The sequence below is a fragment of the Harpia harpyja genome, chromosome Z (genome assembly GCF_026419915.1).
Source record: "Harpia harpyja isolate bHarHar1 chromosome Z, bHarHar1 primary haplotype, whole genome shotgun sequence".
NCBI classification, from domain to species: domain Eukaryota; kingdom Metazoa; phylum Chordata; class Aves; order Accipitriformes; family Accipitridae; genus Harpia; species Harpia harpyja.
In genome coordinates, this window is record NC_068969.1 from 2,575,991 (window position 1) to 2,595,661 (window position 19,671).

Below are 19,671 nucleotides of genomic sequence, written 5' to 3' on the forward strand. Positions count from 1 at the left end.
CACACAGCTTCTGCCTCTGCCATGAGCTGCCTCGCTACTGTAAGTAAGGCAAGGTAGATGAGTTGCTAGTGTGTACCACCAGCATATCAAAGTGGGGAATTTTAGAGGTTAGTCCCATCCTCTCCTTGAGAACCGCTTCCTGTGCCACCACCTTTGTCTTTTCCCCACATACCTTTTTGTGGATGACCTGAGATGCTAACCCCAAACTCAGGGACACAGGAGTACTTTCTCCCCACGGCACAAGTGTTACATGGTGCTTTTCCTTTTCCCTTTCCATTCCTGTGTCCTGAACCTCCCTGCCTCTAGATAAACTTTATTACATTCCTCAGTCCTGGTGCTCTCACAGAAGAGGTGGATCCTAACAAGATAGGATTGTTGCATCTTTAATGAGAAGAAACTGAGAGATGCCAGCTTTCAGCTTGCACTTCAAAATGTGCACAGTATACAATAGGCAAGTGCTGTGCCTGAATGTAAGAGACAGCTTTACCCTGGCAGGGTGGAGCAAGAGAATAGAGGACTCATCTGGCACCAAGCCTTTTTAGGCAAAATTTCAAATGAGAAAACCTTGTAATAGTGTCAGTAAAGTAATCACAACAATTACATTAATCTGGGAATGCAGGACTGAGATCCTTACGGCAACTTCAAGCCTCTCCTAAGCATGTTGAAAATCACCTGATGGTTGCCCAGTTACGTCAGGTAATCAATCAGGCAAAGACCAAATAAAGGCAGGAATCTATTTTACATAATTTAGCTGTGCTTCTACTGAAGCCTTGGGCAGCTATTTCTTATTGGTGAGAAGCACAGCTTACCCCACCCAGCAGTCACCCTGATTTGTATTTTCATCTTTAGTGTCTGAATGGGCAGAGCAGGTTAGGAAGGCCAGTATCTCCTTTGCATCCAGCTTTTCAGCCACTTGTCTGCTACCAGAGGATGCAAAGGGATACTCAGTTTAGAAATGTAGTTTCTGGACCATCTCTCAAATCTGCAAGCCTTATTCCTCTGGGCTGTCCTCTGGAGCTTGTCTCCTTGTCCCTACCTCGAACAAGCCACCCCCGATTCCTGGTTATCCATCCTTGCCAACTTTCCTTTTCTAGTACCCTCCCAGAGCACAAGCTATGCTAGCATTAGTAGTATACTAATAGTAATATACTATATTAGGATGCTATACTAGTAGTATAGTACATTACTACTAGTAGAGTAATTTTAACAGAAAGGCTTACTGCTAATTTAGTAGTTACTTTATTCCAAAATAATTATAAATTCTGTTTTTTAAATTAACAACTTCAAGTATTTTGTTATTCTCTTTCTATAAAGCTGTGTTTATATATATTTGAATACCAAAATAACTGCCAGTTTACTGTCCCTGTTGCCAGGTCATGGCTAAGGAAAGCCTAATCCATTTTAGGGCTTTAATGTGCGTTCCCCAACACTGTGAATCTTCACATCAGCCACAAGAGGGAGGACATGACATGCAGTACACTGAAGATTCCAGTTTACCAAAGAAGTTTCCAGTTTACAGGAAAGTTACACTAGTTTACGTTAAGATTCTATTTTAAATCAGTTTAGTCAAAATCGGTGCAAGAAGTTGGCTGACATTTGTAGTCAAGTATAAGAATAGCTTATTTTGGGTTGCCATAAACAGATTCCAAATTGACATAAACTAAACTAAGAGTCTTTACAGAAGTGTTTATACCAGTTTAACTGTATTGTTTGAAACCTCCATGGAAGATTAACCAGTGGGGCTTTTGTGTTTGGATAAACACTAAGCCTGAAATACACTAATTTAGCTTAGAATAGGAATGAAAAAGTCTGGTTTATTTTCAAAAGTAAACTGTGTACTATATTCATCATCAGCTTCACAGGAAGTCCCTCTTTAAGAAGAGACTACTCATCTGTATTTGATTGTTTCTATATGAATATTTTGCATTAATTTTTTTTGTCGATTCAGCTTCATACGAACAGTCTCTTAACACTGGGGCATTCTGTGAATGCAGTGACACAACTGAAGACAAGGGAGAAAAGATGTTCTAGCACTTGGCCATTTGAGAACTTTGCATTTAAAGCACAATTTGTAGCAGACTTCCTGGTAGCTCGCTAGAAAAAATTTACTCAGCATTTGTTTTAAAGGTGGTGCTGAGGCGTTGCTGGTTTGTTTGTTTGCTAGGATAAAGGGGGAAATCAATGTTTGGAGTGATTTAATTTTGAAAGGTCTGGGTCTGTAGAATATCTTCTGAATATTTTTTCCATCACTTGCTTCTCGCAGTTAAGATTGCCTTGTTCCTCCCTTTCATACACTTCCTCCTAGGCTTTGTAATCTACATTGCCCCAAGGAAATGCAGCTGTCATGATGGTTCACAGATCAAAATGCAGCCTTTAATATAGCTAAGGCTTGATCCATTAACTACTTTGAAGATTATGACCAAAGCCTTAAACTGGCATCTGAAATATGAAACTTCAGCATGAGTTAATGAGGCCCAGGAAAGCTGCACAGGAGGCAGCTATTGTATCCAATACGATGTGATTACAAAGAGAGACAAAAGCAACTAGCACTGCAGCAGAAGTAAGTAGCAGGGCAAAGTAAAGCCTGAGACAGTCTGAAGCAAGATTAAAGATGAATAATTTTAAAGGTAAGAAGGGAAGTTTTGGCTACAATGTTAAACAGACATAGAAGATAGTCTGAAGACAAGAGTGACGTGACCTTGCTCAGATTCACAAGTCATCAGGCAGCAGCATTCATCATGTTTAGGAGTTACTCTGAGCAATGCAAAACACAGAGAGAGGTTGCCCTGGAAGCGAAAGGATGGATAGTGGTATTCCCAGAATGCAAAGGAGCCACTCGACAGTGGGAGACTCTAGTGATATAAGTGGCAATAGTCTAATTCCTACACCATGGGTCATGTCAGCTGACAGTCAATGGAGGAAAATAATCTAGACTGAGAAGGGATGTAGCAGTGACAACCACGTGTTCATGTCTCTTTTGAGTAAAAAAAAAAAACTTCAGTACTTGAAATTACTGTTAAAAAAAAGTTGTACCTACATGTTTACCAGCACAGCACTAGAGTACCAAAGGTGGACCTACAGTTTTACTGGGTCTGAGCTGAAGGAGAAAATGAGCAAGAAGGAGCCATCCACAGTATCAATTAAGCAGGATACATTTCAACATCAGCATAAAGAGAGGTGCTAAGATTAAGGATCGACCAGAAATAGCCCAATAAGTTTCCACTGAATCAACATTTTCTGATGGAAAAATGTCCTGGCTGGAAAAGTTTCAGCAAGCTTAAATTGTTACATTGAAAGTACTAGTTATCACTTCTCTATTCTATAAATACCAAGTGCTCATGATTGCTGGCTTTTCAAGTTTATTATAATTCTATATGATTATGCTGTGTGACTCATTGGAACAGACCAAATGACAGAAAATGTAAATTGACAAAACTTAAGAGATTTAGGTATTAGAATTATCCCATTTGGCATATGCTTCATGGAGGCTCCCATTACAAAAATACATTAAAATTTTGTTTTCAAATACTTACCACTACTTGTGCAATTCAAAGTAAAGTTACAACAACTTGGTTGTACTCTGCATATTCACTATCTTCTGTTTTACACATCACCAGCTGAATGAACATATTTCCATCTGAATATTAAAGAGGACAGCCTAAAAAGCAAAAAAATGAACGAGTCAAATTTTATGTTTTCAACTGGGTGATATTCATGAACAAACAAATCTTTTATCAGCTGACACAGTGAAAATGGTGATAGCCTTGTTCATACAACTGGTCCTAGGTTATCCTTCAGGCTTCCCCACTGAGTCGGGCAGGATTCAAAAAATAATGAATTTGAGATGGCAAGTCATCACCCAATTGATAATGAGCAATTTTTTTGTGATAGGAGGAGGACTGGACCTGAAGTCCAAGGAATTTCTTTCTAGTTCTATGCCCTAATTTGGACAACACTATAGATTAACTCAGTAACTCGGTTATTGTGAATGAAATAATCCCAGCAGAGTTAGTTCACAGCAGGTTGCTAGTGCCAGCACAATTACATCATATACAGGCACACTGTAACCTTCTGTTGAGGGGACAGCTCACAGATGACTTCCAAGAAGTGGAGCTCTAATTTAGAATTAGATGGTAACTGCTTACTGGTAGTACTTTTGTTTTGACCAGGTATTTATTTTGTCTAGTTGTTTGGCAGCCAGCTGCTCTGTCAGGCTTGACTCCCTGCAGATGAGAAGCAAAATATGAAATGCAGCTCAATTTTTCATAGTGACTTTTTTTTTTTTACTTCTTTACACTGGTTGAGGTGTAGGTATAACGGTATAAATCTTTGCGCTCGTTTCCCAGGCCTCATCTCACAGTTCGTTACAAATATACATACTTTGGGTCATGGACTCTACAGCTCAGTAAGCACAACTATGACAATGTCTTTGAACAGCATCTACGTCCCTCAAAACAGCTCAGCCAGTTGTACCATGGCAATGGCTCATGCATGATGCAGTCACAGAGGCTCCAAAACCCATCTTCAAATATAGAGTCCTCTATCTACATTTGCAGCTGTGCTCACTAATGAATTGCAGTGCTTCTCATCTGCACAAGCCCAGATACAGTTTGTGGTTTATGGATTGCAAGCACTTGGCTGCAGAAGCTTCCACATGTTCTTCATATCCTTGTAGTTGGAATTTTTTAGTCTAGAGCCATGACATGCCAGCTCCAGCACCCCCATACTACCAGTGAACACAGCACTGAGACTCTAGTATTAGTTTGCTTTTTTCAAAATGTTCTGACTTAAGCGTTAATGAACCTTTGTGATATGGGATTTGAATAAAGAAATCTGAAAGAGTGGCTTCAGATACTCAACCACTTAACCCCTTTCCTCCACCCAACACATCCACATTATTAACTTTACATATAGCCATCAGAAGAGATACTTGTTACTGCTTGCCTGCTAGCTGCAGAAGAGGTTTTCAGATGCCCCCATGCTCCTATACCATGGTAGGTATTTGTTTCTAGCTACCTGCAGATATTTCGCAGGAGAATTTGCTGCAGGGCAGCAGGGAAATTATTGTTAACTCTTTCCAGGCCAGTCTGTAATCTAAAAGTGAGCCAGAAATCTTGGATTAATACAAGAATGTTTAGGAGCTCCTGACAACCAAAATCAGATTGTTGGCCTTTAGCACCAAACAAGGCTCTTGGCATTCCAAATGTTCAATGTAAGAATACATGGGAAGTTGCCACTTGCTTTGAGTCATGAGAAGAGAGGGCAGGATTTGCCCTCACTGGTCCTCTTGTTGAGCTCAAGTCTGAAACTATGCCACTGGAAAAAATCTAAGTCCATGCAGAATGCATGTTTTAAGTCAGGCAATGAATACAGTCTCCAAAATTATACAGCATATGCTCAGGATAGCCTGTAGTCCCCATTTATTTGATCATCAGCCTCTGCTACATCCCAGATCTGATGTGCTGGGACTGGGTTCATCAGATCGCACCGTTACTATAGCAGACTGCCTTAAGGGATCAAAGTCCGGCCAAACTCCTCTGAGTCTGGACGTGCAATGCTGCTTTCCCCATACAAGCTGTGGACACTTTAACTAATATTTTCAAATTGCTACTGATGTGCATAGGAAAGGAAATATGGCAACAATGAGAACATGATGCAAGATCCCTTGTTCTGTCTTTGACAGAAATTAAAGCCTTGTTCAGACTTCCCAAGGGAGAAAAACTTAAGAGTCTGTCACCGGGGAGTCAGAGTAACATCTATAAAAATAATCGTGGAAGAAATTTGAGTGTACTGAGTGGTACTGACATATCAGTACAGCATCTTATATCTTTTGTTGGACAAGAAAATAGGAACATTTGCATTTTAGCTTTATTATAGCTTTGCAATTAGTAGAAGGCAATCTATTATTAACTGTACAGCCTCATTAAAGTAATCTTTGCTTACACAGATGTATGTTTCTCTGTCTCAGCAATGACTCTCTAAAAAAATCTCAAGTTTATCCACACTGGATCCTTGTGACTGGAAGGTCTTGTTCAGTTACTATTTCTAATTTCTAATGCTTATTCTGAGTATTAAAAATACCCATTCACTCCTAAGCACTTTACTATAGATAGGCTTCAAGCCTTTATTAAACAACAAAGAATAATACAAAGCTGTTACCCCCAAGTCTATGTAAACGCAAGTAGGCCCGTGTCCCCAAATGCCTAATTTATCTGTTAAAGACATTTGATTGTTTTGTTACAGCTAACAGGCAAAGTAAGAATGAAACTGAAGAGAGTGTGGGTAGCTATCCATATTACTGTCATTGAGTATATGCCCCACAGTCTATTTCAGAGAGGCTCCTTCTGTTTTCTTGGGATACCCCATGAGTCACGTCTGGCTGTGCAGCGTTCTCATGCCCCATACGCTGTATTTGTAGGCTCACGTCACTCGTCCTGTTTCATTAGGGAAAGTATGTTCAACAGAACTGCCATCCTATGCCCAGAGTCACTCGGCGGTGGTTAGGAAATGCACTGACTATTGCCCAGCAGTGGGAGTTTTGCAAGGGGGTAACTGGAGGTAAGCATGATGGGCTCAGCAGGCTTGTTCGGTTGGTGTTCTGGCCTCGCCACAAGCAATCGTCTCCTCCATGATCTTCCTTGCAAAACTTTGGAAAAGCAGTGTTTTCAATGTTTTTCATTGTACTGCTTTGTCACGGTGATGCATACCTAGAATGATTCTTTGACTTAAAGCTTAAGAAGCTGGATATTTGGGGCTCTGAGTTTGGCCATAGGTCAGGCTTCACTGTCAGGGAACTGGAAGCTCTTTCAAGACCACATATAAAGTCCTTAGCCAAAAATATTTCCACTGAAATTCTAAGGCTAAACTAGTACAGCTTTACAAATCAGTTTAATTTTATCTAATTCTGTGCAGCACTGTTCTACACTTGGTGACAGTTTACGATGTTCTACATAACCGTTAGGAATAAGGGGGACAGCAGACTTGATTTGGAGAATGGAGACTACAATTTCAGGGCGTCTGTTGTTTCAGGGAGTCTGTTACTCATTTTTCTGGCGCTCTGTACATTCAGACAGCATGAGTGAAGGACATAAATCCCATTAAACCAGCCAATCAATTAAAAAATGGACTAATACCAAGACACCAGTTTCACATGGGACTGTAAAACTGAGCCACACAGAACCTCTCTGAACCTCATTCCTGCTGAGTACAGTACTGTGTACTGTGCTGCTCCGCATTCTTGGCAGGAAGATGGGAATGGCTGTGATGGTAGCACAGACACTTCGACACATTGTGCCAGACTGCTTCCAGCTGGTGGAGATGCTGCCTTTATGCACCATACCAGGAAAAGAATCCAAGTTCCTTGACCAGCTGGTGCAGACCGGCTCAAGTCTGTACTTCATAGCTCTGGGCCCTGTGTGGTTGTCCCAAGATCACTGTGATTGTTGTTTCATTTTTTTCCTCAGCTGGAAAAGCACAAAATAATAATTGGCTGTGTTGCAGCCTACCACAGTTGTGTCTTTATAGAACAACACCAAAGGTGTAGATCTCCTGCCTTTAGGCATTTTGAAGACATAAGAACTACTAGAGTAGTATTAGAACAAACTTGGTACAGTTCATGTCCATCTCTCAAGGTTGAAAATTTCCCCTGGATTCCTTTCAATTCTAGAAGGAAACCCAGAAGTAAATTAACCCGACTGGGGCCCTAGGATGAAACAGCGGTTGAGCCACATTGAATTTGTACATTCACATCACTGAATCTTCAGTGGAGTTTAATGACGTAGGAATGATGATCTGCATATTTGTAATCTCAAACTGTTCCCTTGAAGCTTTTCAGCATCTCCCTCTACATAGGAACCCCATCTTCTAGGAAAGAGTTCAAAGGCGACTAACACAATGCAGAGGCTAGAAGCTTCCTCAGTTTCAGACCTTGGCTGCCTATGTCCTAGGACACTTAGCCAGCTACAGAACTTCCACTGGCAAGGGGAGCAAAGGGGCTCAAAAGCTGTTAATAAATAAAAACTATTAGAATACCTAACTCTTGATTTTGGGAAGAACTGCACAGAAGAAACAGCTCCAATAAATACAGTATTTTATGCTTTATCTGTAAGTTGAAGCTTTGTACGCAACCTTAGCAAACTCAGGCAGTAGCCTTTAAAAACACAGTGTTGCTAGTCAGTTTAACACCCTTGCTTCTATTGTTTCTAGCTTTAATAAATACATTCCTCCTGGGTCAAAGCTCTCCATGCTTAGTTCTAGATCAAAGGCCAGCTTTCATGTTTGAAAGACCAAGTGAAATGAGTTTTTAGCTGCAAATTATTCAAAAGTGGGAGTAGGAAGGAAAGAGACTTTAATGTGATAAAAAATGTTGCCCTCTGGTTACTAAAAATTTCTAATCAACTTCAGCCATCTTTTCAAAAGTCTGTTTGGACTGAGGAGAATCCGCTCTCAGTGACTCTCGATTCGCCCTGACTGGTTAAGGTTGCTTTGGGAGACATTCTCTTCAGAGATTCTCATAGCTTTATTGGGGTCAGTGCAAATGTGCCACAAAGAACTGGGGATCAGATTTCACACAGTCAGCACTCCTGCACTAAGCTTATCTGCACAAAAGAGAATCAGGATATATAAACCAAATAGCTCCTTCCTCAAGATGGTGCAAAAGCTCTCCCATCTGAGTATCTTTACAGTTGTGTGAAGAAGAAGGTATGGGAGAAATATGAATGCCCCTTAAACCAAACAGACTGAGCATGCAAAAATTGGTGAATTTCTAAAGGTCATGTTGCTCTCATTCTAACTTGGCTCTGGCTATGCATTTCCCTTTGTAAGGTAAACCTCATCTGTTACTGTTATTTGCTCTTTGCATATACCATAAAGTATACAGGATATGAAACATGGAAGATTCAGAGGTGCAGGAACACTTAGAGTTAAAGAGTTTTCTGATTTAATACTGAAGTTAAAATTTCACTTCTGGTTTGGTAGTTGCCCTCAGTACTTCACAGCGCCTCTTTCACCAATGAATTACCCCATGTCTCTTCTGGGTACTTGGCTGAAGACACAGAACTCCTACAAATTGTAAGAGATGCTGGGCCTGAGTCAGCAGCATGCCTTTGGCCTTGTTAGACAGACTGGCTGAAGAGCAGAAAAATGTGTAAAGCAGCATGTTTTACCATATACGCAAGAGCCCAGTTACCTTTATATAAAAAGCCTTAGGGGTTGGTGTCATCTGGAATTTAGACCCAGCCTGAAACGGCCAAAACCGTTTAGGCAACATAACGAGTCATGGACAATGACTTTGAAAAAAACTTCATGTAACCACATACGAAGGGCAGACTCAATCTTCAGTGCTCCAGGTACCTGTGCCTTTAAAGGAGCTGACATTAACTTAACCTCCCTGGTATGCAGTGTCAGATAACCAATGCTCTGCTGAACAATAGATAGAAAGCTGACAGACTTTCAGAGGAGCAAGCTAGGTTTACATTAGGCATTTTCCATAAGGTCTTTTGAAAAGGTACACCCAGATCTGAGAAAGAGAGCGAGCAATAATAACTGCACTTAGTAATGTGTACAGTAAACAGACTTAAGAGCAGGTGACAGGCTCAGCTAAAGTGCATTTCTAATCTTAAAAGTGACATTGTGGAGGACCGCTTCAATCTGTCTGTCTTTTGTTCATTTTATAAACAAGTTTTTCCTTGAACTGCCAAGTCTGCCTGTTCCCCAGAGAGGCTAAAGTCAAGCAGTGTTCCTCCTGACTCATGCTTCATAGACAGCAATTGAAGATGTGTAAGTGAAACTCATTTAACCCTACCCGTGACGGAAACTATTAGCTCAGCGGTACCTTCCTTACTAGAAAGTAACTAGCATGGCTGAACACACGTGCAGCTCTTTTCTAGGTACCCTTCATCTAGCTGAAGAACTTCAGGAATGGTTTGAGGTAACTTAACTGAAATCCTGCGGAGAGATTCAAAGCATCACAATTAGACCAGAAGATGTGTTTTACAGTTATAGTCACTGTTAGAAATATCAAGCTGTCACTAGCATGAAATAACCTAAACATTAAAAATTATCAGAGGCTTTTGATATCACAAGTTGTTTTTCCACTCTGTTCTTCTTCGAGCTTAAAGAAAGCTCACTCTAGTTAGTATTTTTTCCATTATTTTCCAGGATTTCCTACTTTTTGTATGGCAAATAGCAAGGAATGACCAAAAAAAATTCAGGCAGTTGCTCATCTGAACTCGAAAGCTGCAAAAGGTTCCTTTTCTCATATGTATACTACTCTTGCAGTGGCTGTACAACTTACCCTCCCCACAATTTTTCATCACTGAAAGCCTTCACTTCCCACCTTCTGGTGTCTTTAAGGAAAGTACTGGGCAAGACACAGAATCTCATTAAAGTCAGGCTAAAAAAATAAAGGGTCTGTGGCTTTGTATCAAATTCTCTGGCTATGAATCTGTGCAAGAAGCACCGTGCTGAGATGCCAGTGGTGGCCCTGATTGTCTCGTTATGCAAATGAGGGTCTGTCTGTGGTTGTATAGTTAGACTATATTATTCCAAAAAGTAAAGTTCTTGTTGTTATTAAGTCATTAAATGATTAGATCTGAAATTTAACTGCTATTTTAATTTGGACTAGAGTTTCCATAATCTCACTGTCTTTCCAGAGAGGGAAACTAGGTTGATTAACAGAACTCATATCTACTGAGTTTCACTTACTAATACCTTTGCACAGTTTTGTTTGGTTTGCAAATAATGTAGGACATAAATATATGTTCGGTTATATATATATATATATATATAAAGAATCAAAAAACTGTTTTCATTGACTTGATTTTTATTGTTGTTTCTGCTTCTTCCTAAAAGTAGGACACTGAATCCAAACTCCTTCACAAAGCAAACTTACTCAAGAAGCTTTTTTAGCCCTCTGTACAAATTAGAGGGAGCCCCATCAGGAGTCAGTCTCCACTAGGAGAGAAACTCAAGCACTTGCTCCCAGCTGATAACAGGAGAACATGGAGCCCAGGGACTCCTCCCACCCTACCACATAAAACAAGGCACTGAAAATCAAGGATCCAGTTTCAACCACAAAGCAGTCGTTATCAGCACCAAGGAGCGTCTTTGTTCTCATCCTGGCTCTTGACCTGCATCATGAAGGTAAATATGCTTTATGGCTGTTTTTCCTATGTATGTCTGTTGCATGGGATAAGCAAGAATGAACAGCCGTGAAGGCCTAAAGACCTCGTTCCAACAATTTCAGTTGAAATCCTGGCCTGAGCTAAGTACGTATGCCACTCTTTATGCAACATTGTCTTTAATGAAACTTCTGCTTACCTAAAAGGACCTATAATGGTAATATTTTACATCTACCATACATATGCAGCAAGTACACATTTTTTAGAATTCTAATTATCTATGTATCTTTACTGCTGCTCCATGCAGTTTGGATGGTATGTTGACCATGTTGATAGTATAACACCCAACACTATATTATGTGATTATGTTATTAATGGCATCACGGAGAATTCGCCCATAGTTACCTGATGGTGGAGGTCTGAGACTAAATGGCAGAATTCTCTCCCACAAGTCCTTATCATAAGTCCCCGCCTGTAACTGTTGACTCGGAGGACTCTGGCGTCTTCTTCCTAGTTTTGCCTCTGCTGAGATGCTGAACTGCTATTAGGGCAGTTTATGAAGCCCAGCAATTTAGTGCTTCCTGCTGCACTCATGAATGAACTCATGACACCCTAGCTCACCCAGAAGTATCAGAATCACCAGAATTATTCTGGTCATCAGTTTTAAGAGGTAAACAAAGGGAAAGAGTTCTTTTTCTCCAAAATGATATTACTTCTGCATTGTCTTAGGCTATCATTTTTAGACTCAGCCCTGCCCTGGACATACCAAAAATCCCTTTTGCTATTTAGTAATATGGCGTGACCGTTCTCTTCTAAAGAAAGAGAGAGGCTGGTGATACTTCTAAATGATGTAATAGTCATATGGGAGTTCACTCCCCTGCTCAGATTTCATTCCTGGTTTTCAGTGTCTCCATCTATAAAGCAATATATATATTACATGGAGATTTCAAGGGCGTTGAGAGCCTGTGTAAGAAAGGCAAACAAAATGTTAACTATTACATCATCTTAGAATATCAAAGTGGCCAGGTACTGTAATTTCTCTAAAAAATCCAGTTTTTTGTTAATGTTATTTTGCTTTTAATTTTGTTGAGTATTAACCCACAAGAATGAGGGCATAAGGCATACTTTAGTCAATAGGGAGAATTCAGTTAAGACTATCAGGAGATAAAAGTGATGTAAAAAGAGACCAGATAGGGTAGCTTACTTTGAATTCAGATAATTTCCCTGCACACGAACAATTAGGTCAAAGGAAGTACAAAGTATACGTCATAAATGAACGTTCAATCTATTGATAAGTTCAGATCATGATACGTAAGAAATAAGAGGTATACTTATTTCCCTATATGAAGGAAATAATACTCATGAAAGTAGATATTTAAGCTTTTTGGCTGATGGCATAAACAACAGGCACAGTCAGCTATGATTTGGAACTGCATTTAAAAAATGTGTCAATGAAAACCATCTATTGAGCAAAACAGCACTCTAGCTCAGAGATCTGAATCTGGTTAACATTTGACAGACGCATAATCTTTCACTCCCAGTGAAACAAGAGAGAGGAGATCACATCCTTCTCAGTCTAAAGCAAAATCCTCACGTTGAAGGAATTAATGTAACATGGTTTTGCTCCACTTATCCTGGCACACTGTACTCAAAAGAGAGAGACAAGTTCTTCCAGAAAGTAACTCAAATAAAAAATGAGAGTCCACTTCTTTCCATAGAGACCCCAAATTTAGATACTGCAAGTTAGATAGACTGCGTGGATACTCTCATCCCTTCTCAAAAACATAATTAAGGTTGCTCTCTTTAAAGTTACAGGACTGAATAAAAACCTTCGGGCTTGAACTTAAATTATCTATGCCTTCCACAATTGTCTCCATATCATTGGTTTTAAATTCTGCCTTCTCCACAATACAGATTCCTAGACTCACAGTTTTTACCTTGTCCAAAAAAAGAAAGAATAAGTCAATGAAGGCAAGAGCAACGTGCCTCCAAGAAACATGTCAGGGTAGGTAGGAAGCAATCTTTCTCTAGAGATTAGTTGAAAAGAAACTGTTTATTAGTGGCAGCTACACAGCGCACAGATCAGGGTTTGAATAAAATACACTTGCATTTGAGAATAAAACAGAAGAATTTATGTTTACTCTAATACACAGGACTCACTATCTCCTTTACAAATATTTACATGCTAAGAGCTTAAGGCTTCTTGTGTGTCCTGCTCTCATGGACTTGCTCCTCTATATTTCTTAGTGACAGAAATACAAAAGTTGATGAATCATGACCAGTAGTGGCAACTCAGTCCTTACTGTTAAGTCACCTAAGTAGCACCCCATTTTCTTTTTGTAACTGCCTTAGGCTACCATGTAGGCTTCCTAGAATAGCTGGCTGCATTTCCTGCCAAGCGCAAATATTTCTGCACCATCCATCATAGAAAAAGCACCGCCACATACATTCAAAGCTGTATACAAACACAGACCACACTTAAAATCACTTTTAGCAAGGTAACTTATTAAACAGGATATAATATATACCCCAAAATTATACTTGGGTCTCAACATTGTAAGGGCTTGTACTGCGGCCATCCATGCTTTCTCATGGAGGATTCTTCCCAAGCAGGGAAGAGCCCCACTGACAGAGCCCAGAGTGGTGTCACACATTTTCTGTCCTGGTGGTCACACCTGCTTTTCAATGCCAATTACATCTTGGGTTGTGCTAACCTCAAGAGGCTCCTTGGTGGTGAACAGTCCATAGCTGCTTCCAGTTCTCCAGAGACCAGCCCACTCTCAGCATTCACTGGACTTTCTGCCTTGAGCGCCTTCTGCAAGCCCCGTGGACCAAGCAGAGAGCTTTCTAAGACAGTCTTAATATTTCTGAGCTCTCTGACAACTGCTGTGTCAGCTCACGCTGTCTGACACCATCTGTGTACATCCTGAATGTTAGAAAACAGAAAAAAATAAATAGCAGATCAGAAACTGCGTTAACAAATCAACATTACTGTTTTACCGATTAAAAAAACCCCAAAACTAAACGGGCAAATTGCCAACAGGCAAATTGCAAGAATCTTTGACTCATCATTAAGCCATGATCTGACGCACTTTCAAGTAGGTGTATCAGGCTGCTAGCCAGCAGCAGGAAGAGAAAGCTAAGGCTTTGGGTCATTTCAGGAAAAATCTTGATGAGAAGAACAACTCTATGGAAAAGTTGCATCAATATGGGAGACTAGCAAGTTTTCCACTTTAGCTATGCTTGACATGATGAGACACTGGAGCATCACAGTGCCAACAGCAGTTCCTAAACTGTGATATTCAGTGCTGGGGGTAAATAATATCAGTTTTCTTGTGTTTCCTTTTAAGGGTTTGCTGATCAGGACAGTGACAATGAAGGGTTAACGAGGAGGATCAAGGAGAACTAAGAGGAACTGTGATACAAAGAGTAACTGAAAAATTAGAGGATGAGAATACGGCAGGAGATTACACAGGGCACGTTTTTACAACTTCTTGCCAGATCATGCCACAGCAGACCAGAGAAGGCAGAACTCTTCCTGTGTGTATGTAAAGTGGCATCACTTACAGCTGGCAGAACTACTTCAGACTGGCTGTCCAAGTTTTGAATTAGTTGAGCAAATATGAATACCGAATACCATCTATGCCAAGGAAACATGCTCATGTTACATAATGTGTCCAAACCAGTTTTAAATATGCCAGGAATAAAAAAAAAGATAGAACTTTCTTTATGCAGTGGAGAAAACTCACAGACAATGTTAGTTGCTCTGTTCAAGATCTCTGCTTTACAGTTCTTTTACTCTGCATTTGTTACTTATGAAGAGACCGAGAAGCTGCCTTGTAGAAAATTAATTTTCAAGCAATTTCAGTGTTACACACAATCTATATATTCAATGTATTGGCAGACCAGTGTTCTTGTTCTCTCCAAGTAGAGTTTTGCTGTTGCAGTGTCCTTTGTTCCATGGTAAGACCAATGCTTTCTCTGTTTTTCTTGATTGCGCTCTTTCTTGGCAACAAACAATTAAGCCTGCCAAAACTTAGATAAGTAACAAGGTGAAGTGCGAGGGCAGGAGTTGAGCATTTACCACCTAGCTAAATGAACTTTATTCCCTGGAGGCTGCAGGAGGAAGAGTGGTTTAGTGAGCTGCATATGGGATGGGCAGTCTGAACACTGTATTCTAATCTGGGCCCTGCTGCTGACTCATCATGTCACCTTTGGGAAATAACTGCCTCGATACACTTGTTTTTTCTTCCGTGAAGTGGTCACACTCCGTTGTAGACACTAGTTACCATAGTTACAGATCCTAGAATAGTTAGGATGAACAATTTCTCAATCAGATAAACTGGCAACTCTTCATTTTGTTCTCTGCTACAGGAAGAAAGGGCCAGAAGTGATAGAAAATTAAAAAGTAAGTTCAGGCAAGGTAATACAGCTCCTTAGTATCAGAGACCAGATTTATTCCAGCTGCATACCATGAAAGACTAAGGTAAAAACCTGACACCTACTCACCAAAGGCTGGGTGGAAGATGGTGGCCCATATGAATCCTAAACAGAACTGGTAGCTGCAGTTACGTGTATATCAAACGAGCCACCATAACTTGGAAAATCTGACCTGTGAGATTATTGTCAGCAGCGACCTGCTGCCAAGCAGGCTATTCTTATTTATTCCACTAAAGTCAACCTTGCTGACACAAGCCTTTTTTAAAGGCAATCTGCTTTGTGCATGCCTGTCCTGTTACTAGGTTACTAGAGAATGAAATATCTCTGTTTTTTTGTAAATCCCTGTTCTTGCTTTTAAAAGTCTGGTCACACAAATCTGTTGTAGAACAGACCTATTTGCATCTTTGATTTCTATTTACTTACTCCTAACCTTTCCCAGCTATTCTTTACATTTTTATGAACTCTTCTTGCTTCGTTTCCCAAGCCCTACCGTAAGATAAATAGAGGATTCAGACTATTTGGTTTTGACCAGTGCCAAGGTTTGCACTCTCGGCAGCATGCTGATCATGGCTGCAATTCCTGGCTTGCAGGGACTTGGGATCCAGTTACATTTGCTGGCGTCAAGCAGACTCTACAGACCACTGTGAAATACTGAATCTAAAAATAAAAGAGCAAAAAAGTACAAAACCAAAGAGAGTGGGATTTTAAAATTCCAGGAAAACTGTAGAAAAGTTTGGAACAGGCAGATAAGCAGTCTTGGGGGAAAACACTAACATATTGGGGGAGTTTAAATTAGGCCTATGGGTTTGCCTTTTTTAGCTCTGTCACCCATGTGACACTCAAGAGTTCAGCCTGTGGGTCCAGGTATTTCTGCTAACACAAAGAATGCATTAGAGCCTTTTGGAAAGGCAAATCATTCTGACTGTCTCCGCTTCTTGCCTTTGCTTTCCCTAAGAACTGTTAACCCCAGGTGCACTTGGTTTCTGTTTGCGCACATCCTGCCAGCCAGGGTCCGGTCTCAGCCTTTGGACTTCTCCTTCGGATCCAAAACCGCGACTGATGGTGCCAGCGGGCTAGCTGGGTGTGGGAAGAAGTGTCAGGCTCTGGTGAGTCTCGGGGGAAACATGATTTTCACAGCTTTTGCAGCGCTTTTAATTGTACAGTGACATATGGAAGATTAGTGAATCTGTGAGTCCAGGCTAAAGGGTCAGGATTAAATACCTGCTGGACCTGTTCCACAAGGTTACATTAATTAGTCTGAGGTGAGATAGAAAAGCCCAAGTGCTATTTCTAAGGGGCATTCTATGAATCTCATATAAACATAAATTTGGTGGGATTTTCCTCATTTTCTGAGGAAAAATCTAATGATCTTTGAAATTGTCTTTTCCTATTTAAATATTAAACCAGCACAAGAATTAAGTTTTACCAAGTACAAAGTTGCATTTTTAAGTGCAACATTTGTTGTGACTGTCCTTTCCTGACCAGCACGGTTCCATTTTAGGGTTTCAGACTGCCTGTTTTGAATTGTTTGTAAAAATTCTTTCTAGATTTAATCAAGGTCTATTTGCAGGAGACTTTATTTCTGCCTCCTTTTTGATGCTTTGAAATTAAAACCACGATGACTGTGAAACTGAGGTTTAAAAGTAGATGTGTGTTTGCATAACAATGTATTATATATACACAATACTAGAGCTCCATGGCTACCTGTAATTGCAGTGATAGTGTATCTGCAGTGGTAGCTCCTTGGAAGTTTGCATGTAGGTCAGAAATTTCCAAACGATGATTGAGATTGTATGTATTATAGATTGCATTTTCCAAGTATGCCACAGCTTAGTCATGGGACTCATTAGCACTCATGAGGGCTGCAAAGTTCTGCTCCTTCATACTAAACTGAAAGTTCAGCTCTGTGTACCTGAACCAGCCCTGCTTCATGTTGCTCAGCTACTGCAATGTCTCGTCTTACCTCTTACTTCAGTTTCTTAATGCATTGCTGCAACAGAGTCTATTGCAGTGGATGAAGCAATAGGACTTAATACCTTGCTTCCTTGGCTTTGTGTGTTATGCAATTTTTAGATGTGCTTTGGTTCTTGATCTTAAGTACAGTAGCTCTCACTGTACTTTCTAAAGAAACCTAGAAGGGATCTCCTGACAGTATTAAATGGATGTTTAAAACTGCAAGGGTATTTTCATTGGGGTTCCTTCTAATACTCTAAGACAAAACCTCTGTTGTCCCAACTGCATGACCTTGAAAGTACTTCACATGTAGCACTTTATGCAAGTTAATTGTTTTTTAATAGTATAGCTAAAATGAAATGTTCTAATAACATATAACAATTTAACAAATATTTTAATAATCCAAATATTTTAAAAACTGTACTGCTAATTTGCATTTCTTCATTTCCCTCATTAACTTTGTAGATGAAATTTGGACCTATATATTTTAATTCACAGCAGACAAAAAGCTAATGGAACCATCAGACAGGCATTGGAAGCTGTTTCACCATGTCTCAGGCTGCGTGTGTTCTAAACAAAAAAACACCTAAAAATAAATATGCAAAATGCCTGTTACTTATGTATATGAACATGGCAGATTCCTTTATAGTTTTGCAGCACATCAGGTTTGCAACTTAATGGCTGATTAAGTGCACCTTACAGTAAGAGATTCTGAGAGTACAAAGGAACTAAACACATGACTCTATTATCCTACGCAACTCACCAAGTCAGTGATTTAGCGTAACTCAAGGCAGAGTTTGTGTGAGGACTCACAGCCATTATGAAATAGCCAGAAAGGTAAGGCAGGATCCGAACCCCGTTGAGGCAGGCACTGTACCCATATAGCAGAGGTTCACCTTCCTGCTCTTCAGCCCTGCTTGGCTCCCGTGATACCTCATCTAACTATTGTTTCAGCTATAGAACAAATCCTTTGAAGCCTCTATTTAATAAAGATGAGTGAATAGGCTGAATTTCTCATTAGCACAGAAAACTGTCAAACTCACCGCCCAAGGATTTGGGGTTTACATTTTTTTCCTAGATAGTCTGAGGTTTAATACATTTCAGCTATTTATTTGGAATTCATTTTAAGGAAATAACAGTCACTCATATCCTCTGATAGAAAAAAAATCCCAAGCTTTTTCATGACTGTCCACAGTTGGACAATATCTGGCAGCAGGTCAGAAGTCGCAAGAAAAGCAATAATATCCTCCTTTATCAAAGCCTATGTCAGCCAGGACATTCAGCACACAGGAAGGTCTGGAGTTTCTGCTTGACCCTTAAATTCTTCAGCTGCCTCAGAATCATAACTTCTCTTAACTCCCTCAGTCTTGTATGTGTCCAGGTTCTCTCCCTCTGTGTGTCCACATTCTTGTGAAATCCTTCCTCTCACCACTCAGTAAAAATAACTTATTACATGTGTTGTACAAAACCCTACCCTACCTTTTCTTATAACTGAAACAGAGGTCAAGACAAAAGGTAGGGGACATGAAATACCAATTCCTCTTTTCCAAAATGGGGAACTGAGGCAGAGGCTAAGTTGCTCAAGGACACACGGTTTCTACTAGTGAGCGAACCTAAACAGGCTCACTGAAGCTCACAGGAAGCTATGAGTAGCATAGAGGAAGAGACAAGCAGGTTTTGTACCAGAAAGATCCAGTGTAACTGCAGGAGAGAATGATGTCAAAATAAACTGATGTTTAGGAGCGGCAGAAAGATACAGTCCTGAAGAAAGGTCAAGATCAGCAAAAAAGAATTGCAGAAACTTGAAAGATGCTTAGCACAGTCCCAGATCTGTTTCAATGTAGTGCGGAAACTAAGTGATAGGAATATCACTTTTCTTCTTTCTTCATCTTATCTTCTTTCTGATGTACCCTCTAAGTAAAGAGTAAATGTGTTAAAAGTCTCATGCAAAGTCTGGGCTTTGTGTTCTGCCTTTATCGCATGTCTCTCAAAGCACAAACAGTGATCATGGGGTATGCTCTGGGGAACATGGAAAGTTTCTTGAGAGGTTTGACACAGGTGTTTTAAGTTTCAGGGCTTCAACATTTAAACTCTCTCTCCACCATAAGAAAGGATAACAGGCACAGCCTTGGCCCCTTGCAGCCCATGTAGAAGCCCA

General features: G+C 40.2%; 1 protein-coding gene and 1 long non-coding RNA gene across 5 annotated transcripts in view; one reads left to right on the forward strand and one right to left on the reverse strand.

Moving 5' to 3' along the window:
• The window catches only part of LOC128137917 (uncharacterized), a 66,588-nt gene that overhangs the window by 15,161 nt on the left and 31,756 nt on the right, over positions 1 to 19,671 (reverse strand). For all 4 annotated transcript variants that reach the window (XR_008233901.1, XR_008233902.1, XR_008233900.1 and 1 more), the window contains 2 exons: positions 13,835 to 14,046; positions 3,534 to 3,658 (listed from right to left, as the gene is read on the reverse strand). This is a non-coding gene — a long non-coding RNA (uncharacterized LOC128137917). The remainder of the gene's footprint in view (positions 1 to 3,533; positions 3,659 to 13,834; positions 14,047 to 19,671) is intronic.
• RAF1 (Raf-1 proto-oncogene, serine/threonine kinase) overlaps positions 16,489 to 19,671 on the forward strand; it is a 79,986-nt gene continuing 76,803 nt past the window's right edge. Inside the window, exon 1 of the mRNA XM_052779184.1 lies at positions 16,489 to 16,666. The gene's annotated coding sequence lies outside the window, so the exon portion shown is untranslated. The remainder of the gene's footprint in view (positions 16,667 to 19,671) is intronic.